This window comes from Xyrauchen texanus, chromosome 26 (genome assembly GCF_025860055.1).
Source record: "Xyrauchen texanus isolate HMW12.3.18 chromosome 26, RBS_HiC_50CHRs, whole genome shotgun sequence".
NCBI classification, from domain to species: Eukaryota; Metazoa; Chordata; class Actinopteri; order Cypriniformes; family Catostomidae; genus Xyrauchen; species Xyrauchen texanus.
In genome coordinates this window covers 24,598,503-24,615,876 of record NC_068301.1, presented here as the reverse complement: position 1 = coordinate 24,615,876, position 17,374 = coordinate 24,598,503, and the positions used below count along the sequence as shown (strand labels likewise).

At 36.5% G+C, this 17,374-nt stretch overlaps 1 protein-coding gene across 4 annotated transcripts in view; it reads right to left on the bottom strand.

Annotated features, from left to right (window-relative positions):
- Positions 1–17,374, bottom strand: part of LOC127619886 (engulfment and cell motility protein 1-like) — a 144,308-nt gene that overhangs the window by 80,944 nt on the left and 45,990 nt on the right. For 2 of the 4 annotated variants that reach the window (XM_052092913.1, XM_052092911.1), the window contains exon 1: positions 6,999–7,222. The exons of 1 other annotated variant lie outside the window; for it this stretch is intronic. The gene's annotated coding sequence lies outside the window, so the exon portion shown is untranslated. Of the gene's footprint in view, positions 1–6,998; positions 7,223–17,374 lie in introns of those variants that run through there. One more of the 4 variants, XM_052092909.1, reaches the window with a different exon arrangement.

Here is a 17,374-nt window from a genome sequence, read left to right as displayed (position 1 = left end):
AAGTAAGCCAATAAAGTATTTTTGTAAGTCCATGTAGGGACACTAGCCATTTTATCCTTTAAGCAAATAACAGATCTAAAAGTCACTATACTGTAGGTACAAGGGACGTCGCTAGACACAGTTTTCATCTCATACGTGACAATCACTTGCTTCTGACATACAAAACAGCTTCCTGTCATGTTTTCACACTCTACTGATCGTTTAGGTTTAGATAAGGGGTTTGGGTAAGGGCACAATATTAATAAGCATGTCCTTGACACCTTGCAAGCAAAACTTGTGCATCTGCATTACACATCCAGGCATTTGCGTGTGATGAATTGTAAGAATTCATACCAACGAAATTGAACGTAATCATATGAAACAGCTGACTCGTAAAATAACCACTAGAGGGCCAAAAGTTACATATCACTTAATAGTTTGTAGTTTTAACATCTTGTTCAGCATGTTTTTTGTTGTTTTTTTTAAATGATAACAGTAGCAACAGTGATTTTGTTTTGTCCAAATTGTGTATCCCTGTAATAAAAATGTATCTCAAATTACTTTGATTTATTATTAATAATGATAATAATAATAATAATAATGATAAATAATCGTGATTAAAATTGTGAGCAATGTAATTGCGATAATCATTTTTAACAATATCGTGCAGCCCTAGTGTGTGTGTGTGTGTGTGTGTGTGTGTGTGTAAGCAAAAGCAATCATCTGCCATGAGGAGTGATTCAGTTTGTATCACTGAAAGCACTCAACACAGAGGTAACAAATTATATACACTGTCACTGAAATGTAGAGTTTAGCTGTCAAACAGACCTGAAAATGTTGTCACCAATATGTCGAGCATTCACATCCATTTTCTGTTTGAAGCAACGGGTTGTGTTAGATTTAAGGCCTACTTTCCTGATAACTGCAGGAGACACATCTTGCTGTTACGGATTTGATTTCCCTACAAACAGACTTAGCGAAATGCATGGTACATTCTAAACAGCAGACAGTCAAAGCTCTTAATCTACCATGGGAATCTGTCTTGGGAAAGGTGTGTGTGCTGTCTGTAAAGTTTTCTGAGTCTGAACTGTCATTGTGCACTGGTTCACCTAGTTATCATTCATCTGTAATTACATGTACGGATTATACAGGGTGAGTAGACTAGAAGTTCTTATTCATTTTTTACAGTACAGAAAAGAGACCCATTCTGCTAAAGAATATTTTTGTAATGCAAAGAAGAAAGTCATGGGTTTGGAGCGAAATTACAGAATTGTAACTTTTGGGTAAACGGTTACTTGAAGTTCACACCCTTGAATGTGGTAATGACCGTGAATGATTGTCTTTCTATTTCTCCATTTCCTTTTTTAAATATTTGTGCATTCTACCTCTTTTTATTTGGTGTGACTGGTTTGGCTGTACTACAAGAGGATAATATATATACAGGCACAAATCTAATACAGCATTCAAGTACAAGTGGTTTCATTCCACATGAATATTGACAAAACTGTGAAAAATAAAATGTGGGATGTAAGGTGCCTTCACAAAAACCAGGGCTCTTAAAGATAGAGTGAAAAGAAGTTTTGGTTAAAGTACTTACAGACATATTATCTATCACAAGTTGCAGTAAAATATACTAAACAATTCTGATTTGACTTGAAAAAACATTTTGTTTGGCATGGATATTTGAACTAAGCCTACAATAATGTTAGGTTCAGTAGAAAGGGAGTGAGAATGATAACAGACTGACAGACAGAAGGGATTTGGTTTCTTCAGGGGGCTTCATAGTCTAATCAGTCAGACAGGCAGTGGAAGAGATGCTTCTCTCTGATGGGGAGCAGGGACACATGGCATTGCTTGCTCTTCCATTCAAATCCCTCCAGCACTACATAACTTGCTGAATTAATGAATCACTCCACCACCAGCTTCCTCTGAACATGCATACTTTGGTGATGCCAAATATTAAATTCAAACTTTAATATTTAGAATTTAATTTAGAATTTTTATATGAACAGTTAACAAAATAGAATAACTAAATAGAGTTCATCTCAAAATATTCTTTTACATGCTTCATTTTGAGGTAGTAACACAGAGTGCTTTTTTTACAAGTGATTGTTGTCATGCAAAACCATTTGCAGATTACATTTTTCTGCTCTGTACACAATGACACACAAGCTCCTCTTCAATTTATTGACCAGTTTAGGAGTTGTCCCGTTCTGTGGAGTTTTATTTCTCCATTTGTGGTCTTCCTGGGTCAAAAATGCTTTAGTAGCTTGAGTGATCCTGATCTGAGCTCTCCTGTCATGTGAAACATTTGCGTATCAGATGAGAAGAATATTTCACGCTTTTAAAATGCCAAACACAAGCGATGAAGGTTAATAAATTAATTTGGGCAGCCACAGAAAACTGTTCAATGTCGGAAAAACCCTGTCCATGGTTCTAAAATTCTCTCAGTCTCACGTGAAGCCCTGTCCACTGACCGATAAGCCCACGCTGCACACATGTATATTTACATATCGCGATACAGCAAAATTTCTATCGGTTGACACTTTATATCACCACCAAAATATATATCGTCATATCGCCCAGCCCTACGAACAGTCATGTACATGGCAATGAAATCGCTTTGTTATAAAAAACAAATTATTTATTTAATTTTATCTGCATAATTTTCCATCCAAACATAAAATTAAGAAGAGGCTTAATTATTCAACATGATTGATTCTGAAGCCTCTCCATCACACATATCTTTACAATACATTTAAAGACACATTTCTTTACAGTCCAGTAAATTATTTGGATTTAGTCAAAAATTGTGCTGTTTAATAATTCCTGAGGTAATTTACTCACACCACATCCAATGGTTTCTCATGTCGTGTTTGACAGTGAGACAACAGGCAAAGGGAAGAAAAGCAAGAAAGCACAGCAACATTAATTATAGTTAGTAAGAAAAGCCCAAGTATAGGCTGGGCATGGCGAAGGGTCAGTTCTCTCTAAATGTAAAGCGATTGAATGTCCATTCTCAAACATACGGTGACTTTTTGCATAACCATGACAGACAACATTAAATGTCATTAAATGTCAGTTAACTTAAAGCCTTTCTTCAATATTTTCAGTGATAATGTGATAAGTTAAGCCTATCAATCTCTCTTTATCTTTCTGTTCTGCGCCCCAGGCCAGAACGCATTCCCCTCTGACCATTTCTGTCACATTTGTGACAGAGTATTGTCAGTTAGCAGAGGGTGAGCGGTAACTATGTAGGTACCTCTAAATAAAATAGCATTTTAAATGGGTTCAAATGTACATTTTTATTTTAAGAAAATTTTAAGTTAAATAAGATACATTCTTTCATTATTGTTTAAAATTGCTCTTTTGGTTATTTGTAAGACAGAGGTGGACTGGGAAGAGATTTCAGCCCTGGATTTTACATAGAAACCGGCCAAAAAGTAGTTTGCGGACCCCTTTGGCATATCGCGGTGGTATTTTGCGGCCCTCTTCAACCAGGCGCAGTCCATTCGGCATAACGTGGCAGCCTGTTTCAGCTTTTCTCCCACCCGTTCTGCCCCGTTTCGCAGCCGGCCCACTGGGAAAAGTCCAGGTTCTCCCTATGGCCAGTCCACCCCTGTAGTAAGGTATTATAGGAGATATAAAAAGTATGCTTTTGCACTTTTGAAGCACTCTGGTTACAATGAAGTGCATCCTTCAGTGCTGTTGCATAATAAGAACATTTTTAAATAATCTTAAACGGTTTAATTTTATTTCCCCAGACGGTAATCGAAGCGTCAAAAACACATTGGCATCCCAACATTGGAGTACCATGAAACACATATATGACATATCACCATGATGTATATGGCAATTATACAGCGCCATGGTGTATATTTATATAAAAATACCATGGTATTAACACAGTAATAGTATGGTAACAGTGATAGCCCCAGTGTTGTTTAAATGTTGTCAAGACTTGACTTTTGCAGAGAAACCAACACCCAGGTTGGGAGTTCACAACGTGAATTTTCTTGATAAAAAAATATGATCGCACTGGTAACATGCATGTAAAATGGCTAGAAATAGCATTTTAGCTTAGCGTAAAGCTGACAATTTACACAAGGTTTATTTCTATTTCTTCTGCTCCAAACTTACTTCAAACGTACTTCTCAGTCTGCTCGTATGAATGTAAAACATCATAAGAAAATGTTTCACTGCTGTTCAAATTCACTTTGGATCGCATCATTTAAATATATAAATATTTTCCTTCTGAAAGGACTAAATATTCAAATGAAACAAATGATGTCTCTTCAGTAATCAAAATACTTTTTAATGTAACTGTAATGTAACTAATCATTACCAATTATTTAAATTATTTAAGATGCAGTGGAACACAGTTACTTATATTTTGTATTTTAAATATGTAATCCCATTACATGTATTCCATTACTTCCCAACCCTGCCAACACCACTAATCCAACCAGCTGCAGTGTGTCAAATGTGACAATCACCCAAAGAAGAATATGATAGAATACTCAGAAACTCACACTCTTTCCAAGGTTTCAGTTCACTCATGGTGCTGGGATTACCCGTGGCCTTGTCCTGTACAGATTTCAAAAGAGCCCTACAGTAATTCATCTGACACCTCTACAAACTTTGCAAAGTTAGGGCCTAAAAAAAGAGCAGTGAGATTTATCTGGGCTGAGAAACAAAGAGATGAGAGACGACTACCGAGATACTACTCACATTCTCTCTCTCACACACACACAGACTGATGCAATATGGTTACCATTTCTTCCTTGCAAGCCTGACCTGTACAAACCTAAAGAGTCAGAACTGTGGGTCCAGTCCAAGACATGTCCAATTCTTGAGAATATCTTGGCCTTACCTGGAGGGCGGCTGTGGCTCAGGAGGTAGAGCGGATCGGCCACTAATCGCAGGGTTCCCGGCACACAGGACTCCACATGCCGAAGTGTCCTTTGGCAAAACACAGAATCCCAAGTTGCTCCCAATGGCTGGCTAGTGCTCTGCTGTCATTGGTGTATGAGTGTGTGTGTGAGAATGGGTGAATGGGACAAAGAGTAAAGCGCTTTGGTAACCGCTAAGGTTAAAAAAGGTGCTATATATAAGTGCAGACCATTTACCATTTACATTGACTTTACGTAGTCAAAACTAGTACAGTAAAAGAGGTAGTACAAGGAAAAGTAATTTTTTTCATATTGACTTAGTTCATTCATTCACAGATCACATATTAGAGAGCCTTAGAGAGGAATTTGTAAAATGAAAGACTTTGTAAGTGTTTTTTTTCACCAACCTTACAAATAGTACTGTGGCATGATGGTACAATGATGGTAATAGATTGTCAATAGACCAATACTTTGGCAAGGTCACTGCCTACATCACAGACGTGGCAAATCAATGGTGTGAACAATAAACCAAAACTACTGTATACCTGACCAAACAGTCCTCAAATAGTTACCCTTTACCTTTACATTGTCTGGTTAAGGTTCATGAAACATCATGCTTACTATTGGTTGTTAAAATTGCAATGGCAAAAACCAAGGCCTTTACTTTTATCAGATTGAGTGTTAACCCTAACTCATATCATTATAATAGTTTTACTTAGCACTTTTCTGTATTTATGATGGCTCTGTGTCTTACTTTTTTAAATTAATGACTATAACTAGCTGTTTTGTTAGCAATACCATACCAAACCTAGCTAGCTTTGTACCTTAAGGCTAATTCTATTTTATATTATCTTTTAGCAATATTTAAACGAGCTAGCTAGCACTAGCTGTCTAATTTTTCAAATCTAACATAACAGTTTTACAGCTTTGTCACCAATTAATGCACATGCACTGCAATGTTTGTAAACAATGGGATTGGTCTATATAGATTGTCTCTATTTTAATACTTTAAGTACTGGATATGCTTTGGCAATATGTTAAATGCAATCATGTCGATAAAGCTTTGTTGACTCCGTCTGGTTATGTCATGATACTATTAAAAATACCATCATACTGACTAATTACCATATTCCTGTAACACAATATTTAAATGGTACCTCAAAGTCCTTCAAAAAATAACAAGGTACTATCATGGCATATGTCCAAAAAACATGGCATCAGAGTACCATGTCCAAAAACTAGGATAATATTGTTATAAGATCCAAAAAAACATCTCCAAAAAACATGGAAGTAGCATAGTTTTTGGTGGTTTTTGTTACTGTAATCTCTTTTTGACAAATATTGTGAGATAATCAAGCCAAAAGTATTTTTTGGAAGTATGTACTGAAATGAACCACCCATTTCCTCGCTTTACTACTAAAAGTTATGCATTTAAAAAAAGGGAAATGGAAAGTGATGTATATTTTTGAATTCTTTGGAGTATGTCTCTAGCTTCCTCGTGTCACAAAATAACAGGCAGTCTAGTTTATCAAGTGATTCCGTTTCTCTTGTTTTTATCAGCGCAAGCCGCAGCAGGCATCTTTGTCTCAAAAACAAGCCCTCTTTTTCTCATGCAGTAACCAGGATATCCTGTCAAATTACTCTGTCAAAGACTCAACAACTCACAGCAATTTACACATCACCAGCTCCTCACATTTGCATCACACTGCACATACATGCAAACTGAACCCAGTAACAATTATCCCACAACACCCCATAACTATAAAAATCTTTCGATTTCCAGCAATCACACGAACATTCAAGTACAAACGAGTATGGATATAGATATACAAAGCAGTACAGTATGGATAGTGTTACTCATTTAAAAATGTTTTAGAAGAATATAAAATTAATTGTGTCCTATCCACGCAAGCTTAAAATGGGACAATCTGAATTGTGCCTTGACAACTCAATTGAGACACAACAGTGAAACGAACAGACCACGTAATGAGATCTACCAAATTCAGCCTGGTTCACAGGTTTATCTTTAGTAAGATATTAAGGGCAACATAGGTGTTTCAAGTGCCCAAAGCCACACCCTGGAGCCCTACAGGGCCCGGGCTCATTTACAAGCATGAAGAAACTCACCCGGAAACCTCCTGGTCAAACAAGTTGTGTTTCCTCCACTGTAAGCAGATTAGTCTTCAGCAGTACAGTATGCCGCTTATCCACACATATACATCATCAACAAAAGATCCAAAATCAAGACTAAAGCAATATTTCTCAAGCTACTGGTCTCAGACAGTGAGAAAGACACAAAGATAAAGAAAGAGAGGTGAAGGAGGAGGAGGAAGTAGGCGTTAAAAAGAGAAGAGGAAACTGCTCTGCCAGAGTTAAGTGAAAAGGCGGCAAATTTCAAAAGACACGACTGAAGATGTAGGAAGGAAACTCATGGGCTTCTTGCTCAGCATATCGGAGTGCGTTACACAATAACAGGAAATATGGAGACTGATTATTCAATATGAAGTGACTGTTCGATGCTGATTTTATTTTTTACGTCTATTTTGGAGAAAATAAAACCTGAAAATGATTAGCTGATATGATCTAGTTGTCAAGCCACAAAATGTGTATAATTGTCTTGATATAAGGCAACACAATCAAATCAGACTGAAAACAGCTGCTATCCAAATACAAACTTCAAAACTGGTAGCGTGACAGCAGTACATCTACATGCTAACTTCCATTTAATCTGCTCAGGTGGGTGCTGAGCCTTAGTTTTAGTCTTAGAAGGATAATATCTCATGAAGTAATGCCCAGATCATTTTTCACCCCAAAATCAAAATAAATCAAAATACTAAAATTATATTGTGTTCTGTTGTGATGATGAAGCCAAGGACCATTTTATCCCAATTCGCATTACTGTAATGTAAAAACTAAAACTCTAATACAGAAATTATAATATTTTTTTCTGGGTACAAAGATGTTTGAATTTATTATTAAAAGCAGCATACATTATTACCTAAATTATAATAATAATAAAAAAATCAGTAAAGCAAATATTAGCATTCTTTATAAATACTTAATTTAAATAAAATATTTTAATAAAAAAAAAGCTTACATTTCATAATCTTAATTATTAAATAATATTAAGTAATATTACAAAAAGAATGATTTTTTGCAATATAATATTTAATTGTCATGAAAATAACGGCGCAAAACAAAAAATATCGGTACAAGTTACAAAAAAATGCATGCAAAAAAATAAAAAAATAAAAATATATACATATGCATGTATATGTATATATACACACAAGGTATCTGCAGGTTCAAAGGAATGAAATTTAAGGCTTTTTAAGGCCAAATAAAATAAGAATTTAAGACCACTTTCGCAATAAAAAAAAACAAAAACACGTTAATTAATTAGCTGGTAAATACAAAACCACTGAGGCTACTTGAATGTCTCTGGATATGTTTTATATATATATATATATATATATATATATATATATATATATATATATATATATATATATATATATATATAAAATTGTGTATTTAAGTGTTAATAAGTTAATACAACATTAAAACTCTAAATGAATTCATTAAGAATGCATGTAGCCTAAAGTATGTAGCCTATATTGTGACCCATCTCTTTAGTCACTGCTTTCTAGCAAGACATGACGCATTAGACCAATGCTTTGGCAACATCACCGCTTAAGTCAAACACGGAAGTGAAGGAAAAAAACAGGGGTAAAAAAATCAACTTTTATCAGACTACATTGGTGAAAAATGATTCCGAGGGCTCTCGTTGTCTGCTGTGGTTTCAAGATCATCAACAGAGCTGACTGGACAGAAGAGATCATTTCAACTCACAACTGTGCAGCATAAATGTATAGCGAACATGATTACATGTTTGTTATTAACTCATATCATTATTGTGTCGCTAAGACTATGTTTGTATTTATGATGATTTTGTGTCATACTTTCATTGTCATTGTCATAAAAAATCAAAGATACCGCTGCTGTGAATATAAGGTCTAGCACGTGCTGAATAACATTTAGATATTTTTTCTTGGCAGATACCTTTAACAAATACTTTAACAGGTGGTTAAAGGGCAGTTCAATTAAAAATTAAATTCTGTCATCACTGCTCACCCTTAAATCTGAATGAGAGGAGATGTTAAGCAAAACATTTAGTCTCAGTCTCAATTCACTGTCACTGCCTCTTGTTTTTCATTCAATGTGAGTGAATGGTGACTGAAACTCCCTAATATATCCTTTTGGTATCCACTGAAATAAGAAAGTTATACAGGTTTGCAACAGCATGAAGGTAAATAAGTGATGACAATTTACATTTTTGAGTGAAATATCTCAAATAAAAAACACATCAGTTACCTTAAAAATGGCCATTTAAAGTTGTATTGAAGATGTAGTGAAAATGTTAACAGATTCAATTATGAAAGAGAAGGGGAGGGAGAGATGCTGTGCTGCTGCTTTCCCCCTGATTGGGCTGAATAACTTGCAGCATCATGCAGGCTGCACTGTCTTGTCTGTCCATGCGCAAGTCAGTGTTTGCTCCACCACAAATAGATTAATAAATAGATTGCATAAGGATTCTAATGGGGTCCGTGTCATGCTTGGCTTTTAATGAACACTTCTGCATCTGGAAAAGTACCATTAACATGAATGGGATGAAAACAATACACTTCAGGGTGATATACAATAAAATAATACTTTAGATTTTTCTAGAAACTCAACTCATAGCTCTAACCACTATCCAAGGGCACATTTTTAACAAAAACAATAAAATGAACAAGCTGCAGATTACACCACTGAGCTGGTCTCACAACATAAAAAAATAAATAAATAATAATAAAAAAAAAGAGTACACAAGGTAGCCTAATTTCTGCAGCTGGGTTTTAGCACTGGGTGGCAAACTCAAGAGCTTTTAACATCTTGTTGCCCATTAAAAAAGGTTTAGGGGGATGATGGGTAAATTGACTAAAGTCAGTGAATGAGAGAGAGCATATGTTTGTTCCACCCATTGTGGGCTCCTAAACGCCAGCCGCCCATGCTCTCACAGCTGTTGAGGTTGCTCTGGGTTCTTCAAGCTATGAATAGAGATCAGTGGAGAGCTGGTCAATTAACAATGTTGGGTCTGGCCTGGATTCATGCATGGCTGGGGGTATCAAACCAGCACTGTTCAGACTGACCCATAAAATTGTCAAGGTCTTAGAGACAAGTTAGAGAAATAGACAAGCGAGTAAGAGACAGAGAGAAGAAAAATGAGCAACTGTGACCTTCTTTTAAGCCCTTTTACTGTGATAAATAAATGGCAGTTCCACATTCAACAAAATATTGTAGGATTTATATCATGTTAAGTACTAAAGGAATAGTTCATCCAAAAACATTTTGACATAATTTACCTTTGCCTCTACATCCTGAACAATCGTCTAATATATACAGTGATACATTGCATTATCATATCACTTTCTGGATGCAAAAATACACAGATAAGCCAAAACATTATGACCACCTGCCTAATATGCTGTTGGTACTCTGCGTTCCACCAAAACAGTGCTGATCCGCCGAGGCATGGACTCTACAAGACCCCTGAAGTTGTCCAGTCGTATCTGGCACCAAGACATTAGCAGCAGATCCTTTAAGTCCTGCAAGTTGAGGTGGAGCCGCCATGCATCTGACTTGTTGATCCAGCACATCAAGTGTTTCCTATTAATTACCTACCTAATTACTCTAATATGACCAGCCACAGTTTCATAATGAATCAAAAATTTTTTACACTTCTCATAATAACATAAAAGATCTCTAAAGTTGCGTTTTCCGTTGCTTAGGCAAAGCATCTCAAACCCAGCCCAAGTTCGTATTTTTATCCTGCTGTTGAAAGTAAACAAGAGCACGCAATTTTATCATTTGCATGCGATCTAGTAACAGCTGTGCCCTGTTTGATTGACAGGCGGCATATGTGTGTGCTGAAAATGCCCGTCTTGGTGAGGTATTCATGTAAACACAGTGAGTTGTGTCTAAAGTGAATTAAACAGTGGAGAGAAAAAAAAAGCAGATTTGTATTCAAATATATATAAACTCCATCTCATTTATGCTTTGAGGGTGTGACTTTTTTGCCATGTGATCACCATTAATATCTATACAACCAGTGTGTTTATAACTAGAGCACAACATTCTTTACAAGAGCAAAAAGTTCTTCAAAGACCTATCCTCTTAAGGTTGCTCTCAAAGTGCACCAGATTGATCCATATTTAAAACGTAAAAAATTCTTATGTTGTCAGAAGTTTATAGAAAAAAACAAAAAAGTAAATTTTACTCAAACACATACCTATAAATAGTAAATCCAGAGAAACGGATAATTTTGCAGTGGTCTCTTCCTCCCCCCCCCCACTTAGTAGGTCTTCGCGGTGGCACAGTTACTCACCTCAAACTGGGTGGTGGAGGACAAGTCTCAGTTGCCTCTGCTTCTGAGACTGTTAATCCATGCCTTTTATCACGCAACTCGTTGTGCATGACACCGTGGAGACTCACAGCATGTGGAGACTCATGCTACTCTCCGCAATCCACGCACAACTTACCACGCACCCCATTGAGAGGGAGAACCCCTAATCGCAACAACACGGAGGTTACCCCATGTGACTTTAACCTGGCTGGAGTCACTCAGCAAGATTCGAACTCACTACGCCAGGGGTGGTAGTCAGCCTCTGCAGTGGTCTCTTAATTTTTCCTAGAGCTGCTTGTTGTTTTTACCTAATTGCATTTTCTATTTATGAGTTGCTACTGTAACAAAGAAATGTCCACTTGGGGATTAATAAAGTATTTCAATCAATCAATTCAATCAAGACATTTGTAGGCTGATTTCCCCGAAAAGAGTAAACAGAGTTGATCTGTGGCGCTATTAACAAATTATAATTTTTGTTTGAGTGACCCAACCAGCTCTACACACAAACACATGTTAAAACACCTCTAGTGCTTTTTTTTAAAAAAAGGAACTGGACAACAAAGTGTACACTATTCATAGAATGTGGCAGAAACGTTCCTCCCAAACCCACCTGCAATGTAAAAATACATATAATTGCCACAAACCCTCTTTTTGTGTCTGCTTATGTGCGATTTAACAAAACAGGATGCAGGTAGAAAGAACATAATTTTGTGGAATAAGGTTTCCCCAAAATTTGCCTTGAGCCACGACATTAACCACTCCTGGTAAGTCGCTTTGTGCACACGTGCCAATGCACACAAACACTAAAAGTCAGCATGTTGACCAGCCATCAACCCCCCTAAACCACATCCCACAGACTTATCTGGAACATTTAAGGGCTCTTAAATCAACCCTCTCCCCATTTCTCTGGTTTCTCTGGTGAATATAAAATGAATTATTAATGATGAGATGGGATGAGAGAAATTCAAGATATTTCCCAAACATCCCCACAAGATTCTGGCCAGTCCTGTGGCTCTTGGATCTGAGAGATGAGTGACAGATATACAGTTGAAGTCAGAAGTTTATATACACTTAGGTTGAAGTCATTAAAACAAATTTTTTAACCACTCCACAAATTTCATATTAGCAAACTATAGTTTTGGCAAGTCGTTTAGGACATCTACTTTGTGCATGACACAAGTAATATTTCCCAACAATTGTTTACAGAAAGATTGTTTCACTTTTAATTTACTATAATCAAAATTCCAGTGGGTCAGACTAAGTAAACTGTGCCATTATGCGGCTTGGAAAACTACAGAAAATTATGTCAAGCATTTAGACAATTAGCCAATTAGCTTCTGATAGGATAATTTCAGTCAATTTTAAGGCCTACTTTCAAACTCCGTACCTATTTGCTTGACATCATGGGAAAATCAAAATAAATCAGCCCTCCACAAGTTTGGTTCATCCTTGGGAGAAATTTCAAAATGCCTGAAGGTACCACATTCATCTGTACAAACAATATTAAGCAAGTATAAACACCATAAGACCATGCAGCCATCATACCACTCAGGAAGGAGATGCATTCTGTCTCCTAGAGATGAATATAGTTTGGTGCGAAAAGTGCAAATCGATCCCAGAACAATAGCAAAGGACCTTGTGAAGATGCAGGAGGAAACTGGTAGACAGGTATCTATATCCACAGTAAAATGAGTCTTATATCAACATAAACTGAAAGGCTGCTCAGCAAGGAAGAACCACTGCTTCAAAACCACCATAAAAAGTTAGACTACAGTTTGCAAGTCCAATTGGGACAAAGATCTTATCTTTTGGAGAAATGTCCTCTGGTCTGATGAAACAAAAATGTAACTGCTTGGCATAATGCCCACTGGTATATTTGGAGGAAAAAGGGTGAGGTTTGCAAACTGAAGAACACCATCCCAACCGTGAAGTATAGGGGTGGCAGCATCATGTTGTGGGGGTGCTTTGCTGTAGAAGGGACTGATGCACTTCAAAATATAGATGGCATCATGAGGAATAATTGTCAATATACTGAAGCAACATCTCAAGACATCAGCCAGGAAGATAAAGCGTGGTCGCAAATGGGTCTTCCAAACAGACAATGACCCCAAGCATACCTCCAAAGTTGTGGCAAAATGGCTTAAGAACAACAAAGTCAAGATATTGGAGTGGTCACCACAAAGTCTTGAAATCAATCTGATAAAAAAAAAAGTGTGGGCAGTCCAGAAAAAGTGTGCGTGAGCAAGGAGGCCTACAAACCTGGCTCAGTTACACTGGTTCTGTCTGGATGAATGGGCCAACTATTTTGCAACTTATTGTGAGAAGCTTGTGGAAGGCTACCCAAAATATTTGACCCAAGTTAAACAATTTAAAGGCAATGCTGCCAAATACTAACCAAGTGTATGTAAACTTCTGACCAACTGGGAATGTGATGACAGAAATAAAAGCTGGAATAAATCATTCTCTCTACTATTATTGTAACATTGCACATTCTTAAAATAATGTAGTGATCCTAACTGACCTAAGATAGGAAATGCTTTCTATGATTAAATGTCAGGAATGTATTTGGCTAAGGTGTATTTAAATTTCTGACTTCAACGGTAGCTGAGAGATTGAGAGAGGTTATATAGGAGTCCTGCAGTCAGAAATGACTGAGGACAAGCTCTGTATCATGAACTCCAAATGAACTACAAATTCTATTTTCAAAACTATATGGATCTCATAACAATAGCTGTGAAATTCAATGTGCAAATTGCACAGATAACAAACACAGCTTCTTCAACTATCATATTTAACAGAGGCTATGAGGTTGCATTTTTTTTTATTGAAGACATCTTAACAATCCTGTAGCTGTAATGAAAATACTCTTGGCCTCTCAGCAGTATTCTAAATGAATAAATCTTCGGTAACACTTTACATTAAGGTTTTATTCATAAACATTAGTTAACTACATTACTTAATGTGAAGTAACAATGAACAACAATCCTTTCACAGCATTTATTAAGCATGGTTAAATGTTATACTGTATATACTACACATTTTTAAAATGAAAAGTATACTATATACTGTATGTTAACATTATTTAATGCTTTATGAACGAACATGAACATTAACATTTTCAAAAATTAACATTAGCTAAGATTAATAAATGCTGTAAAAACGTATTGTTCATCATTAGATCATGACACCGGATGAATTTACTAATGTTAACAAATACAACCTTATTGTCAAGTGTTAGCCCTATTTTGTATATTAATAATAAAATAAATATAAAATAAATAAGTTTTTTGTATTTTGGCCTAATTTTTTATAGGTTAATACCTAAAACATATGGCGTGACAGATTATATATTCTATAATATTGCTAATATATAATTACAGGTCAAGTGAAACAACAAATAAAACCCTCAAACTATAACTTTATATATATATATATATTTAAAGTTTACGCTCAATTTCTGTGCTTTCCAGTTCACTGCGAGTTGGCGTTCTGTTTAAAGTAGTCTGGCGTAATAGCATTGGGAGACCACAAGGGGGTGATATAACATTTACTGAAGCCGGTCGCGGGTGAGACAAGGCACAAAACTGTCACACAGCATATAGCAGGTGGCAGTCGAAACTAAGTTGCGGATCTAGTCACAATATACACAAACATTACAAAGGTTTTTGTACATCTTCAAGAATGAAAAGTGACCTTTATGAGTATGCAGGTTAGTGTATGAAACTTGTGTAACTGCGCAAATTGAAAAATTCATAATTGTGACATTTATTATGCAATAATAAATTATGCAAAAACTACATTACGCAATGTACATTGTGAACAGTTGAATGCCACTTTGGTGAATTAAAGTAAAAATGTATTTCCATAAGAGCAAAATCTGTACATTATTCCAAACATTTGGCGGTCGGTCGGTCGGTCGGTCGGTCGGTCGATCGGTATCTCGATCCCAAGCCTAATATTAATTTATGCATGTATTAATTTTTTAAAACATCTAAACAAAAAACTTCATTTTAGTAGTGAAAACAGACAATAATTAGATTATTTTGAAATAATTCTTAGGCCTTTATAATAACAATATTGGCAGTGTTTAGACAGATAAAAAGTAGTAAATCATCTAAAAACAATTTAAATCTGACTAAGTAAAAATCATGCTGCATCAACCATCCATGCTATCTTTTAAGCCATTTATAATTTATTGCATAAGAAAAGAACAAACAAAACAAAACAGACTTTCCACTAATCACTTAATGGGAATGAACTAATGGAACACAATCAATGAGTAAGCTTCATGAATGAGTTCCCTTCTTAGAAAGAGGAAGAGCCCATAGGCCAGGACATGCTGAAAATGTGCAACTGACCTCTGGCTGTTATAGGCACCACACTATGCTAGGCTCAAACCGTTTGACACCAGCCCTGATGGATAGACCCTGTTTGGGAACCATGGGAACCGTTTTCCTTTGTGTAGTCTTTCGCATGAAGATGGCCCCAGCCCGAGGATATGGAAGAGGTGTGGATCTCTCTCCAGGGATGGACACAAAACCTTTATTTAGAAGCAGCAGATTCTGACTGTTACAACCGTTAAGCGGCTATGAATGTTAAACGCAGGCGCTACACTGCCCTCAGGAGCACTTACCACAGAGTGGGATAGAGTGGCCAGCATTATGCAGGACAAAAAACATAAACTGTGCTTTCAGAAATAGTGAGCTCTATAAAAAGTACAAAATTACACAAATACGAGGGTTATGAAACATGCTCTTCATTGAAAAACAACCGAGCATTAGGTAACCAGAATAGGGGAGGACTCGCTTAACAAATGTGTCTCATTTTTCACAACAAAGTGTGTTTAGTACATTTAAAGTAGAACTCAGTACAGTTTAATATTCAGCTTAGTGGTTTGTTCAAATTTCTAAACCTAGGTAAAAACAATAATAATAGTGATGTATGCCTTAGCAAGCACCTCTTATAAAGTAATAATAACAAGATTTAGCAGTAATTAGAAATCACAATGGAAGCAGAGCATCTCTTTTCACTGTATATCTGCATCGCATTTGCAAGAAGCACCAAGGGTATACAATTTCTGAGATTAAAGCTTGCTTTTTTTTTTTGCTCCCCAATTTGGTATGCTGAATTCCCAATGCACTCTAGGTCCTCGTGGTGGCGTAGTGACTCTGAATCCGGGTGGTGGAGGATGAATCTCAGATGCCTCAGAGTCTGAGAATGTCAATAGATGCATCTTATCACGTGGCTTGTTGAGCGCATTACTGCAGAGACCTAGCGCGTGTGGAGGCTTAATGCTATTCTCCGCGGCATCCATGCACAACTCACCATGTGCCCCACTGAGAGCAAGAACCACATTATAGCGACCATGAAGAGGTTAACCCAACGTGACTCTACCCTCCCTAGTAACCAGACCAATTGGTTGCTTAGGAAGCCTGACTGGAGTAGATTAAAGCTTGCTTAATCACCACAGAATAGTGGAAGTACAACTGACTTGCTTCCAGACTGATGTTACATTAACTTGTAAAAGAAAAGGGAAGTGGGAAAATGCATTTCCCCTTGCATACAAATAAAAGGATAGATCCACAATCATCATGGCACTATTCGTGTCTGTCGAGATGGGTCACATACAGCACTCTATTCTTGTCGGTTGTCATAAATTCCTCTTTCCATCTGTTCCTATTCACAAAATAGGTCAGAAACATGCTTGAAAAAGCAATACAAGCATCGCACCATCAGTAGGTAAACACAGCCGTTCTGCTCTCACAGTATGAATGAAAATGTTTTATTTATTTTTTTCAAATGATTCTTTGATCATCTTGAGTTTCTAAATGCACATTAAAAGTGACAGCTGAGGACAAACCCAATCCATAGTCTGGAGAAAAGAAATGAAAAGAATATAAGGACAGGTTTCAACATGGACTACATATTCAGGCAACACGAAGAACTCAGCTATACAACTAATTGTACATCGGTGTAGATCAAAAGACTTATGCAAACACAATGCTAGAGTCACACTTCGCCTCAATCATTTGTGCCCCCGCCCTTCAAAAAAAAAAAA